The 13,386-nt window shown below is 33.0% G+C and overlaps 1 protein-coding gene across 1 annotated transcript in view; it reads left to right on the plus strand.

The window, feature by feature from the left end:
* Positions 1-13,386, plus strand: part of LOC142230234 (uncharacterized) — a 487,637-nt gene that overhangs the window by 114,012 nt on the left and 360,239 nt on the right. Inside the window, exon 3 of the mRNA XM_075300874.1 lies at positions 2,902-2,943. The gene's annotated coding sequence lies outside the window, so the exon portion shown is untranslated. The remainder of the gene's footprint in view (positions 1-2,901; positions 2,944-13,386) is intronic.

Raw genomic sequence — 13,386 nt, forward strand, 5'->3', positions numbered from 1 at the left:
CGGATGAAACTAGCTTCTCTTAGAGGATCCGCAAACCAAATCGGAGGATCGGTTTATATGGGGGCTATATATAATTATTGACCGATGTGGACCAAATTTGGCATAGTTGTTAGAGACCATATACCAACACCATGTAGCAAATTTCAACCGGATCGGATGAAATTTGTTTCTCTTAGAGGCTCCGCAAATCAAATCTGGGGATCGGTTTATATGGGGGCTATATATAATTATGAACCGATGTAGACCAATTTTTGCGGGGTTGTTAGAGACCATATACTAACACCATATACAAAATTTCAGCCGGATCGGATGAAATTTGCTTCTCTTAGAGGATCGGAAAGCCAAATTACGGGGTCCGTTTATATGGGGGCAATACGTAAAAGTGGACCGATATGGTTGTTTCTTTCGGAAGTTAGCGTGATTTCAACAGATTGACGGACATGCTCAGATCGACTCAGAATTTCACCACGACCCGGAATATATATACCTTAATGGGTCTTACAGCAATATTTCGATATGTTACAAACGGAATTACAATGTTAACATACCCCCATCCTATGGTGGAGGGTATAAAAACTGAAAAACAATTTTTTTTTTTTCAAATTTCAATTTTTGTTTTTGTCAGTATTTATACCCTTCACCACTACTGTGGTACAGGGTATAATAAGTTTGTGCATTTGTATGTAACGCCAAGAAGGAGTAATCATAGACCAACCTTTTAGTATACGGATCGGCTTAGAATTAAATTCTGAGTCGATTTAGCGATGTCCGTCTGTCTGTCTGTCCGTCTGTCTGTCCGTCTGTCTGTCCGTCTGTCTGTCTGTCTGTCTGTCTGTCTGTTGATGTATTTTTGTGTGCAAAGTACAGCTCGCAGTTTTAGTCCGATTGTCCTAAAATTTGGTATAGGGTCCTGCTTCGGCTCAAAGACGATCCCTATTGATTTTGGAAAAAATCGGTTCAGATTTAGATATAGCTGCCATATATATTTTTCGCCGATGTGGTCATAATTGGCGTGTATATCAACCGATCTTCCTCAAATTCCGTACATCCGAATATTTTATGGGTCTCGAAAAACTTGCAAAATACCAGCCAAATCGGTTCAGATTTAGATATAGCTCTCATATATAGCTTTCGCCCGATTTACACTCATTTGCCCAAAGAGGCCAATTTATAACTCCGATTTGGTTGAAATTTTGCACAGGGAGTAGAATTAGCATTGTAACTATACGTGCCAAATTTGGTTGACATCGGTTCAGATTTGGATATATCTCCCATATATAGCTTTCGCCCGATTTACACTCATATGACCACAGAGGCCAATTTTTAACTCCGATTTAGTTGAAATTTTGCACAGGCAGTAGAATTTGCATTGAAACTATGCGTGCCAAATTTGGTTGAAATCGGTTCAGATTTGGATATATCTCCCATATATAGCTTTCGCCCGATTTACACTCATATGACCACAGAGGCCAATTTTTTGCTCCGATTTAGTTGAAATTTTGCACAGGGAGTAGAATTAGCATTGTAGCTATGCGTGCCAAATTTGGTTAAAATCGGTTCAGATTTAGATATATCTCCCATATATAGCTTTCGCCCGATTTACACTCATATGACCACAGAGGCCAATTTTTTGCTCCGATTTAGTTGAAATTTTGCACAGAGAGTATAATTAGCATTGTTGCTATGCGTGCCAAATTTGGTTGAAATCGGTTCAGATTTAGATATAGCTCCCATATATATGTTTTTCTGATTTTGACAAAAATGGTCAAAATACCAACAATTTCCTTGTAAAATCGCCACTGCTTAGTCGCAAAGTTGTAAAAATGACTCTAATTTTCCTAAACTTCTAATACATATATATCGAGCGATAAATCATAAATAAACTTTTGCAAAGTTTCCTTAAAATTGCTTCAGATTTAAATGTTTCCCATATTTTTTTACTAACATTGTGTTCCACCCTAGTGCATTAGCCGACTTAAATTTTGAGTCTATAGATTTTGTAGAAGTCTATCAAATTCTTCCAGATCGAGTGATATTTAAATGTATGTATTTGGGACAAACCTTTATATATAGCCCCAAACACATTTGACGGATGTGATATGGTATCGAAAATTTAGATCTACAAAGTGGTGCAGGGTATAATATAGTCGGCCCCGCCCGACTTTAGACTTTCCATACTGGTTTTTTACTAACATTGTGTTCCACCCTAGTGCATTAGCCGACTTAAATTTTGAGTCTATAGATTTGTAGAAGTCTATCAAATTCTTCCAGATCGAGTGATATTTAAATGAATGTATTTGGGACAAACCTTTATATATAGCCCCCAACACATTTGACGGATGTGATATGGTATCGAAAATTTAGATCTACAAAGTGGTGCAGGGTATAATATAGTCGGCCCCGCCCGACTTTAGACTTTCCTTACTGGTTTTTATTACACTTTTATTTTGTTATGATCTAATTTTTACAAATTGAAAAACTTTTTCGCTTCCACCCGGGGTTGAACCTGGGTCTGTTGGCACCATAACAGAAAGCCTTAGCACACTAAGCCATTGAACACAATACATCTAAACATTTATTCAAATGTTTGTGATATGACACCACGGCATGACATTCTAACTACTTCCTGAGATGTTCTTTATTATTATGAATTTAAAAAAATATAAAGAACGCTTGTTAAAATCTTACTAGGGTCAATTTTTTATCAAATATTTTTCTAGAAAAAAATATTTTTTTTTATACATCGTTAGATTTTTTTTTCGGCATATATTTTTGTCTAAATATATTTGTTCAACAAAAAATTCCTGGGGAAGATGTTGCTCTATTAGTCTTATATGCTAATAATATATAATAAATGTATATCTAATTTTTGTTATATTTGTTTTCTTTTTTTTATTTTAGCTCCTGATCCTCAAGGACCAATGATCTTCATGAAACATATTGGTGAGTTACTATATCAAAATTACCCCTACTGAATAAGTAAACATAAGCATTTCTTGGGTATCTTTGAAATAGGGTTAGGAGATAAAGGATATTTCCATATTTAAGAAAATTACGGGCTACATGTTTATGGGAGTTTTATCACAACCTGAGCAGAAATTTGAGTAACATTTGAAATTTGGGTAACATTGGTTAATACACGCAGAGAAGGAATATGATCACCTCAACCATGTTTCAAAAGCAAAATGTTATTTTTGGATGGTGACCTGTAACATGGATGGTGACAATGAAAAAAATGGAAAAAAGGAATTTCATGTTTTGATAAAATATTGTTTTCTGAAGGGAAGAAAATCCGGTGGAAGCAAAAACTTGGCTTGATAATGAGTTTCCGGACTCTGCCCCAGGCAAATCAACAATAATTGATTGGTATGCAAAATTCAAGCGTGGTGAAATGAGCACGGAAGACGGTGAACGCAGTGGACTTCCGAAAGAGGTGGTTACCGACGAAAACATCAAAAAATCCACAAAAATGATATTGAATGACCGTAAAATGAAGTTGATCGAGATAGCAGAGGCCTTAAAGATATCAAAGGAACGTGTTGGTCATATCATTCATCAATATTTGGATATGCGGAAGCTCTGTGCAAAATGGGTGCCGCGCGAGCTCACATTTGACCAAAAACAACAACGTGTTGATGATTCTGAGCGGTGTTTGCAGCTGTTAACTCGTAATACACCCGAGTTTTTCCGTCGATATGTGACAATGGATGAAACATGGCTCCATCACTACACTCCTGAGTCCAATCGACAGTCGGCTGAGTGGACAGCGACCGGTGAACCGTCTCCGAAGCGTGGAAAGACTCAAAAGTCCGCTGGCAAAGTATTGGCCTCTGTTTTTTAGGATGCACATGGAATAATTTTTATCGATTATCTTCAGAAGGGAAAAACCATCAACAGTGACTATTATATAGCGTTATTGGAGCGTTTGAAGGTCGAAATCGCGGCAAAACGGCCCCATATGAAGAAGAAACAAGTAAGGAAAATCTAAAGTCGGGCGGGGCCGACTATATTATACCCTGCACCACTCTGTAGATCTAATTTTTTTTCGATACCATATCACATCCGTCAAATGTGTTGGGGGCTATATATAAAGGTTTGTCCAAAATACATACATTTAAATATCACTCGATTTGGACAGAATATGATAGACTTTTACAAAATCTATAGACGCAAAATTTAAGTTGGTTAATACACTAGGGTGGAACACAATTTTAGTAAAAAACCAGATCGGTGAAAAATATATATGGCAGCTATATCTATATCTAAAACTGAAATCAATAGGGATCGTCTTTGAGCCGAAACAGGACCCTATACCAAATTTTAGGACAATCGGACTAAAACTGCGAGCTGTACTTTGCACACAAAAATACATCAACAGACAGACAGACGGACAGACAGACAGACAGACAGACAGACGGACATCGCTAAATCGACTCAGAATTTAATTCTAAGACGATCGGTATACTAAAAGATGGGTCTCAGACTTTTCCTTCTTGGCGTTACATACAAATGCACAAACTTATTATACCCTGTACCACAGTAGTGGTGAAGGGTATAAATATGGGAAACATTTAATTCTGAAGCAATTTTAAGGAAACTTCGCAAAAGTTTATTTATGATTTATCGCTCGATATATATGTATTAGAAGTTTAGGAAAATTAGAGTCATTTTTACAACTTTTCGACTAAGCAGTGGCCATTTAACAAGGAAAATGTTGGTATTTTGACCATTTTTGTCGAAATCAGAAAAACATATATATGGGAGCTATATCTAAATCTGAACCGATGTCAACCAAATTTGGCACGCATAGCTACAATGCTAATTCTACTCCCTGTGCAAAATTTCAACTAAATCGGAGCAAAAAATTGGCCTCTGTGGTCATTTGAGTGTAAATCGGGCGAAAGCTATATATGGGAGCTATATCTAAATCTGAACCGATTTGGCTGATATTTTGCAAGTTTTTCGAGACTCGTAAAATATTCGGATGTACGGAATTTGAGGAAGATCGGTTGATATACACGCCAATTATGACCAGATCGGTGAAAAATATATATGGCAGCTATATCTAAATCTGAACCGATTTTTTCCAAAATCGGACTAAAACTGCGAGCTGTACTTTGCACACAAAAATACATCAACAGACAGACAGACAGACGGACAGACAGACGGACAGACAGACAGACGGACATCGCTAAATCGACTCAGAATTTAATTCTAAGACGATCGGTATACTAAAAGATGGGTCTCAGACTTTTCCTTCTTGGCGTTACATACAAATGCACAAACTTATCATACCCTGTACCACAGTAGTGGTGAAGGGTATAAAAAGTGTTGTTCCACCAAGACAACACACCGTGCCACAAGTCATTGAGAACGATGGCAAAAATTCATGAATTGGGCTTCGACTTGCTTCCCCACCCACCGTATTCTACAGATCTGGCCCCCAGCGACTTTTTCTTGTTCTCAGACCTCAAAAGGATGCTCGCAGGGAAAAAATGTGGCTGCAATGAAAAGGTGATCGCCGAAACTGAGGCCTATTTTGAGGCAAAACCGAAGGAGTACTACCAAAATGGTATCAAAAAATTGGAAGGTCGTTATAATCGTTGTATCGCTCTTGAAGGGAACTATGTTGAATAATAAAAATGAATTTTGACAAAAAAAAATGTGTTTTTCTTTGTTAGACCGGGGACTTATCAGCCAACCTGTTATATGGGAGCTATATTTAACCTGAACCGATTTCGATGATTTTTTGCACATATGGTAAGTGCTATAGAAAATTAGATTTGGCCATTTTTTAGTAAGATCGGTTGATGAATAAGGAACTTATGGCCACTTTAGGCAAAATCAAGCGATACATATATATGGGAGCTATATCTAAATCTGAACCGATCTCGATGGAATTTGGCGCACTTAAAGGGTGGTAAATTAGATTACTTTGTGGCAAATTTGATGCCACTTGGTTGGTAAATAAGCGCAATCTGACCCCATTTATAGAAATCGGCGATACATATATATATATATATATATATATATATATATATATATATATATATATATATATATATATATATATATATATATATATATATATATATATATATATATATATATATATATATATATATATATATATATATATATATATATATATATATATATATATATATATATATATATATATATATATATATATATATATATATATATATATATATATATGTATCGCCGATTTCTATAAATGGGGTCAGATTGCGCTTATATATATATATATATATATATATATATATATATATATATATATATATATATATATATATATATATATATATATAAATGTGATCCGATTTTTTCTAAACATTTGTGCAAAAAAAAAAATAACGACATATACCAAATTTCATCAAAATTGGTTAATAATTGCGACCGGAATCCTGCGAACAACAAAGACATGGACTAACGGACTGACGGACACCAAGGGCTAGATTGACTCAGGAGGTGATTCTGAGTCGATCGGTATATGTTTTATGGGGTCTAAATCAATATTTCTAGTAGGCACCTTTTTGGCACATCACAGTTATTATACCCTGACCACTATGTGGTTTAGGGTATAATAACTATAGACGGACATCCATTTACTGTTATATTTTCTTCCTGTTATATTTTCTTCAAATTCTCTAGAGCACAGAAAATATATTATAAAACATGCATATAACATAATGACTTGTTAATTGCTATCATTCCAACCTTATAATTATACTCCCTTGAGACTAGGTTAAGGATATTTATACTTAACACAGTTTGCATTCATCATCTCTATACTTGAAATGTTCTACTCTATGTACAGCTAAGTGTATACAACTCTTATGGAATTATACAAAAACGATTATGACATATCCTATTCAATCCAGACGTTAATTTATTTTTCAATTTTTTTCTTTCTTTTTTGTTTATTGTTTTCATGTATACATTTGTACTTTGATCTTCATACTCTACCTTTCGTAAAACATTAATTGGTTTTTAAAGTCAGTCATTCAATTTAAATTGCCCTCAAATTGCTACAATTTGAATTCATGCATGAAATTAGAGGCAAGTTCTAATGAAACGAGGTGACATAAATAAATTGGCACTTTTTCTCTTTGAAATGAATGTGCTACGCTTCAATACGTAACTATGGCAAATAGCCAGAAAAGTTATATTGCCATTTGTATATATAATTTTTTTGTTTATCAAAGGATTTGTTTATATAATTTGTATATACATAGGAATATTCACAGAAAAAAATTATGTTTTAACTTCAATCACGAAATTAATTGATAAAATAATAAATAGTAAACAAAATTTCTTAAATCACAGAAACGAACAACCAACAACGTCAATAATAAAATTAATTTGTATAATTTTTTGTGATTGATTTTTATTTAAATTACATTTTTTTAACAAATCAAATTTTTAATTGAAAAAAAAAATAAATGTTTTAACTTCAATCACGAAATAATTGGTAAAATATTAAATAAATTTCTTAAAACACAGAAATGAACAATCAAAAACGTCAATAATAAATTTATATAATTATAATTTTTTTGATTGATTAAGATTAAAAATTAGAAATGTATTTAATCACTTAAATTTGTAATTGAATAATTTTTAAAAATTAAATTAAAATTTTAATTGGAAAATTTTTGGTGATATTTTTTCTGTGTATATGAAAACTGTTTTCATAGGATTTATTCCCACCATTTTCGTAAAAAAACAAGTATATATACAGCAGTAAGTTCGGCCGGGCCGAATCTTAAATACCCACCACAATGAACCAAATATTAGGGTTTCCTTTGAAATTTCAGGAGGGCTTGAGGACACTTCCAGAAGATAAATTTAAAGATTTCACCTATGAGGACTATATCAGATTCTGGATTTATAAGAACCATTTTTGTTTGAGTTTTAGAGGAATTATTAACATCTCTTGTAAGTGTGCAAGAAAATTATAAAAAAAAACGTCTTGATTTGAAATCTTAAATCTGTAGATTTTCACCCGAGAAGTAAAATATGGAAATTTTACATTGAGTTTCAAGCAATTTTCATGATCATAAACTTAATCCGATACACGTTTTTGTGACCCTCAAATACCAGAATATTTAGAATTTCTGGCAAATCAGATAAAAACTACGGTTTCTAGAAACCCAAGTAGTTAAATCTGGAAATCGTTCATATGGGTGATATACTAAAATATGGACCGATACTCACCGTTTTCGGCACACCTCTTTATGGCCCGAAAATACCTCTAGATTTCCAATTTCAGGCAAATAGGATAAAAACTTCGGATTCTAGAAGCCCAAGAAGTAAAACCGGGAAATCGGTCTATATGGGGGCTATACCAAAGTACGGACCGATACACATCATTTTCGGCACACCTATTTATGGTCCTAAAATACATCTAGATTTCCAATTTCAGGCAAATTTGATAAAAACTACGGTTTCTATAAGCCCAAGAACCCAAATCGGGAGGTCGGTTTATATGGGCATCATACTAAAACATGCACCGATGCTCACCATTTTTGGCACACCTCTTTATGGTCATAAAATACCTCTAGATTTCAAATTTCAGGCAAATTGGATAAAAACTACGATTTCTATAAGCTCAAGAAGTAAAATCGGGAGATCGGTATATATGGGGGCTATACCAAAATATGGATCGATACTCACAATTTTTGGCACACGTAATTGTGGTCCTACAATACCTTTAGATTTCTAATTTCAGATAAATTGAGTAAAAACTGCGATTTCTATAAGTCCAAGAAGTAAAATCGGGAGATCGGTCTATATGGAGGCTATACCAAAACATGGACCGATACTCACCATTTTTGGCACACCTCTTTATGGTCATAAAATACCTCTAGATTTCAAATTTCAGGCAAATTGGATAAAAACTGCGGTTTCTATAAGCCCAAGAAATAAAATCGGGAGATCGGTCTATATGGGGGCTATACCAAAACATTGACCGATACTCACCATTTTTGGGCACACCTCTTTATGGTCATAAAATACCTCTAGATTTCAAATTTCAGGCAAATTGTATAAAAACTGCGGTTTCTATAAGCCCAAGAAGTAAAATCGGGAGATCGGTCTATATGGGGGCTATACCAAAATATGGACCGATACTCACAATTTTTGCACATGTATTTGTGGTCCTACAATACCTCTAGATTTCTAATTTCAGATAAATTGAGTAAAAACTGCGATTTCTATAAGCCCAAGAAGTAAAATCGGGAGATCGGTCTATATGGGGGCTATACCAAAACATGGACCGATACTCACCATTTTTGGCACACCTCTTTATGGCCATAAAATACCTCTAGATTTCAAATTTCAGGCAAATTGGATAAAAACTTCGATTTCAATAAGCCCAAGACCCCAAATCGGGAGGTCGGTTTATATGGGGACTATATCAAAACCTGGACCGATATAGCCCATCTTTGAACTTGACCTGCCTGCAGACAAATGACGAGTTTGTGCAAAATTTCAGCACGATTGTTTCATTATTGAAGACTGTAGCGTGATTACAACAGACAGACAGACAGACGGACATCGTTATATCGTCTTAGAATTTCTCCCTGATCAAGAATATATATACTTTATATAGTCGGAAATCGATATTTCGATATGTTACAAACGGAATGACAAACTTATTATACCCCCGTCACCATTCTATGGTGGTGGGTATAATAATGGCTTTCAAATTGCTCAAGCCGAGGCTAAATCTGACCCGATCTGGACAAAATTTGTTAGACTTCTACAAAATCTATAGACTGAAAATTTATGTTGGCTAATAGCCTGGCGTGGAACACAATCCCAGCAAAAAACAAGTAAGGAAAGTCTAAAGTCGGGCGGGGCCGACTATATTATACCCTGCACCACTTTGTAGATCTAAATTTTCGATACCATATCACATCCGTCAAATGTGTTTGGGGCTATATATAAAGGTTTGTCCCAAATACATACATTTAAATATCACTCGATCTGGACAGAATTTGATAGACTTCTACAAAATCTATAGACTCAAAATTTAAGTCGGCTAATGCACTAGGTTGGACACACAATGTTAGTAAAAAAATATGAGAAACATTTAAATCTGGATTTTAAGATATATAAGCATTAGAAGTTTAGGAAAATTAGAGTCATTTTTACAACTTTTCGACTAAGCAGTGGCGATTTTACAAGGAAAATGTTGGTATTTGACCATTTTTGTCGAAATCAGAAAAACATATATATGGGAGCTATATCTAAATCTGAACCGATTTCAACCAAATTTGGCACGCATAGCTACAATGCTAATTCTACTCCCTGTGTAAAATTTCAACTAAATCGGAGTTAAAATTGGCCTCTACGGTCATATGAGTGTAAATCGGGCGAAAGCTATATATGGGAGATATATCTAAATCTGAACCGATTTCAACCAAATTTGGCACGCATAGCTACAATGCTAATTCTACTCCCTGTGCAAAATTTCAACTAAATCGGAGCAAAAAATTGGCCTCTGTGGGCAAATGAGTGTAAATCGGGCGAAAGCTATATATGGGAGCTATATCTAAATCTGAACCGATTTGGCTGATATTTTGCAAGTTTTTCGATACTCATAAAATATTCGGATGTACGGAATTTGAGGAAGATCGGTTGATATACACGCCAATTATGACCAGATCGGTGAAAAATATATATGGCAGCTATATCTAAATCTGAACCGATTTTTTCCAAAATCAATAGGGATCGTCTTTGAGCCGAAACAGGACCCTATACCAAATTTTAGGACAATCGGACTAAAACTGCGAGCTGTACTTTGCACACAAAAATACATCAACAGACAGACAGACAGACGGACAGACAGACAGACAGACAGACAGACATCGCTAAATCGACTCAGAATTTAATTCTAAGCCGATCCGTATACTAAAAGGTTGGTCTATGATTACTCCTTCTTGGCGTTACATACAAATGCACAAACTTATTATACCCTGTACCACAGTAGTGGTGAAGGGTATAATTAATCCATATCGGTTCATAATTCTATATATAGCCCCCATATAAAGCGAACCCCATATATCACTTCTGGATCTCTAATTATGGCGCAAAAGTTCCTATTTTTTTATAGACTCCCCTATAAGAACTGAATAATATACGTATTCAATTTGCCTTTTGTTGTCTAATATATACCGCGTATGGACTAACTTTAGAAGACGATGTTAATAAGTTTTAAGATACCTTGCCATCGGTAAGTATAACCACAACCTAAGTAATTCGTTTGTGGGTGACAGTTTTTAGTATAATTTTCTATGGAATCCATGGTGGAGGGTAAATAAGATTCGGTATGGCAGAACTTGAAAGGCGAGGGGACCTTCCCTTGTCAAAGATATTGAAACTTGAAGAGAAGTTCCCCGATTTTTCTTAAAATTTACAGGGATTTTGAGGGTGGTCGCAAAAGATTTTTCTAAAATTTTTCTAACATTGTAGCATTTTTCCCCCACTGTATTGCGTAGCAAATTGTATTAAATGGTGAACATCACAACAGAAAATGCTAGACACAATTTTTGTCATGTAAACTTTTTAATGGATACAAAATAAAAAAAGTTTATCTATGCATATACCCATCTACATATGACAGTGATAGAAAAACCACACCAAAATAACGAAATAAAAAACACCTTAAAAATATGACAAAACACAAGCGCACAGTCACATATACATACGTGCACAAAACATTTTATGAACATTCTAATGGAAATAATACCCATACACAAACAAACTAAGAGTGTTGTTTTATTCGTGGAAACATCGAAAAAAGCAATCACCTATCAATGGTCATAAATCATTCGAACAAGAGGAAGTTTCCTAGAAGAGAATTCAAATTGGACATAACTCGAAAACTAGGGAATTGGATTTTTGTGCTTGGCATTAGTTAGGTCAACTTTAAAGGTGCGTATTCTAGAATTAATTTTTATACCATTTGCTCTATATAGAAATGCATTTTTGCGAAAAGTGTTATTTTTTTGTGCGACCTAAAAAGTAGTGACATTCTACAGTAGAGTGAAAATATTAAAAAGTATTTTATGGAATATGGATACAATGTTTATCAGATTTGCCAATTCAAATAAAAAGTATGTATGACCGTAGTTATAGATGTTGTGTCAAAAATTGTGACATATTTGACATACATTTACGATGTATTTTACTACACGTTAAAAGGTCATAAACCTACAAAACTTTGTATTGTATATTTTTTTTGTTTAAATTTAGTTTTAAATTTTTGGCAAATATGGACAAAAACGCCATATTATACAATCAGGCAGATAGATAAACGACATCCGTTGAAATCGCTGAAATCGTACTTATTTCTATAGAAAATTTTGTCAAAATGTTATTTCTATAGAAAATTTTGTCAATTTTTTTTTCTGCAGAAAATTTTATCAAAATTTTATTTCTATAGAAAATGTTGTCAAAATTTTATTTCTATAGAAAATTTTGTCAAAACTTTATTTCTATAGAAATTTTTGTCAACATTTTATTTCTATAGAAAATTTTGTCAAAACTTTATTTCTATAGAAATTTTTGTCAACATTTTATTTCTATAGAAAATTTTGTCAAAATTTTATTTCTATAAAAAATTTTGTCAAAATTTTTTTTCTATAGCAAATTTTGTCAAAATTTTATTTCTATAGAAAATTTTGTCAAAATCTTATTTCTATAGAAAATTTTATAAAAATTTTATTTGCACAGAAAATTTTGTTAAAATTTTATTTCTATAGAACACTTTGTCAAAATTTTACTTCTATAGACAATTTTGTCAAAATTTTATTTCTATAGAAAATTTTGTCAAAATTTTATGTCTATAGAAAATTTTATCAAAATTTTATTTCTATAGAAAATGTTGTCAAAATTTTATTTCTATAGAAAATTTTGTCAAAAATTTATTTATATAGAAATTTTTGTCAACATTTTATTTCTATAGAAAATTTTGTCAAAATTTTATTTCTATAGCAAATTTTGTCAAAATTTTATTTCTATAGCAAATTTTGTCAAAATTTTATTTCTATAGAAAATTTTGTCAAAATCTTATTTCTATAGAAAATTTTATCAAAATTTTATTTGCACAGAAAATTTTGTTAAAATTTTATTTCTATAGAACACTTTGTCAAAATTTTACTTCTATAGACAATTTTGTCAAAATTTTATTTCTATAGAAAATTTTGTCAAAATTTTATGTCTATAGAAAATTTTGTCAAAATTTTATTTCTATAGATAATTTTGTCAAAATTTTAATTCTATAGAACATTTTGTCAAAACTTGATTTCTATAGAAAATTTTCTTAAAATTTTATTTCTACAGAAAATTTTCTTAAAA

The sequence above is a fragment of the Haematobia irritans genome, chromosome 3 (genome assembly GCF_050003625.1).
Source record: "Haematobia irritans isolate KBUSLIRL chromosome 3, ASM5000362v1, whole genome shotgun sequence".
NCBI lineage: Eukaryota > Metazoa > Arthropoda > Insecta > Diptera > Muscidae > Haematobia > Haematobia irritans.